General features: G+C 39.5%; 1 pseudogene; it reads left to right on the forward strand.

The window, feature by feature from the left end:
* The first annotated feature begins 810 nt into the window (after nt 1–810).
* Nucleotides 811–959, forward strand: LOC136332529 (U2 spliceosomal RNA; annotated as a pseudogene).
* Nucleotides 960–2,018: the final 1,059 nt, after the last annotated feature.

The following is a 2,018-nucleotide window of genomic DNA, read 5'->3' on the forward strand; positions in this document are numbered from 1 at the left end:
CTGTCTGTCTGTCCTAATCTGTCCCTCTTTCTGTCTTTCTCATTGTCTGTCACACACACAAAAAAAAATCTGGAAGAATATATAACAAGCTATAGGCAGTAATTACTCTAGGCCAGTGATTTTCAACCTTTTTTGAGCCACGGCACAGTTTTTACATTTACAAAATCCTGGGGCACACCACCTACCAAAATGACACAAAATGACACTCTAACTGTTAGAATTTATTTAAAGTTTAAATAAATTACATTTATTAAAAAAAAGTTAAATAAAAAAGGATAACCCCCTCATATATACAGTCCCACATAACATCCCCTTATAAATACAACCCCACGTAACATCCCCTCATATACAGTCCCATGTAACCTCATATATACAGTCCTATGTAACCTCATATATACAGTCCCATGTAACCCCTCATATATACAGTCCCATGTATCCCCTCATATATACAGTCCCACTAATAGATACCGGTGCTTTCATCAAGGTTGTGGGTTCAAATCAATTTGGAAAATACTCTCTCTATATAGAGACTGGACAAAATCAAAGCATCTCTACTGTCAGGTTGAGAAGTTTGCTTTCTAGGTAAGGATTCTGATAAATACTAGAGTTCTCCCTGAGGTTGTGGGTTCAAATCCCATGGTCAGCTGGGTGCAGGGGCCTTGGTTCTGTCTGTTTTGATGGTGTATATAGAGATTTGAGCTCTTTAAGAAGATGACCCTTCAGGAGGCCATATACAATATAGATAACATTGTGATGTATTTTGATGCATTGTATATCACCCTCTACAGGGCCTCTTTTAAAAAGAAAAAGGTCACTTCTCGGCCTTTTGGCTAAGATCAAGTGTAGTATCTGTACTTATCAGTTTAAAAAGAAAAAGGTCAAATATCTATATACACCATCAGGATAGACATAACCAGCTGAGGCTGAGGCTGAAGCTTCATCTAGTGGTGGCAACATTTACCTCCAGTCCTGACCAGGATTAGAAATCCGGACCTTGGGGAGGAGTAGCAGCTTCAACTACTCACCGTGGCCACACAATGACAAGTGCGCAGCAGCCCGAGCGGGGACCTTCCTGGGTGTGGATGAGAGGCGGCCTACTATTGGTTTATCGCTATTGGTTGGGATGAATTCTAGAAGGTGATTGGTCAGTGAGCGTTCCGTGTGCCTCCACTCTTCCTGTCGCTGATAGCTGGAGGGATTGTGAGGGGAATGTTTATGTTCAGATGGAGGCGGCTGGCGGCGGGCCGGATAAATAGCCTCCACGGGCCGTATATGGCATGTGGGCTGTAGTTTGGGGACCCATGTTTAATTTCCCCACGGCACACCTGACCATGTCTCATGGCACACTTGTTGAAAAACACTGCTCTAGGCAATAGTTTTATGGAGTAATTTCATTTTCAGCCATATTTATTTCTACATCATGTAAAATGTTTACAATCATCACATATTAATTTTAAAGATGCTCCTGTTTAATTTTTTAATATAAATAGGTATAATAAATTTAAAATTAATAAACTGAAAGTTTAAAATGACAATTTGAATATAAATTGAATATAGCCTTTCAGAGAGTTAGTCTGTGCCACAAGCTTTGCATGTTTTTATTCTTTTTTTTTTTTTTAGATTTTATTTATTCATTATAGAGAGGGGAGAGAGAGAGAGAGAGAGAGAGAGAGAGAGAGAAGGGGGGAGGAGCAGGAAGCATCAACTCCCATATGTGCCTTGACCAGGCAAGCCCAGCGTTTTGAACCGGCAACCTCAGCGTTTCCAGGTTGATGCTTTATCCACTGCGCCACCACAGGTCAGGCCATCATGTTTTTATTCTTTAGCCCAGTAAGTTTTGATACACAAAACCTTTATTCATAAGGATGTTTACTACAATTCTATTGTGGTAGCAGAAAATTGGAAGAAGCCCAAGTGGTTAACAGAGGAGTAGTTAAATAAACTGCCATTCTCAATAAAATATTATGTAGCCATTTAATAAATGTTAAGGAAACTATGAAATAAGATGAAATACTTAT

Source organism: Saccopteryx bilineata, chromosome 3 (genome assembly GCF_036850765.1).
Source record: "Saccopteryx bilineata isolate mSacBil1 chromosome 3, mSacBil1_pri_phased_curated, whole genome shotgun sequence".
In the NCBI taxonomy this organism is placed as follows: Eukaryota; Metazoa; Chordata; class Mammalia; order Chiroptera; family Emballonuridae; genus Saccopteryx; species Saccopteryx bilineata.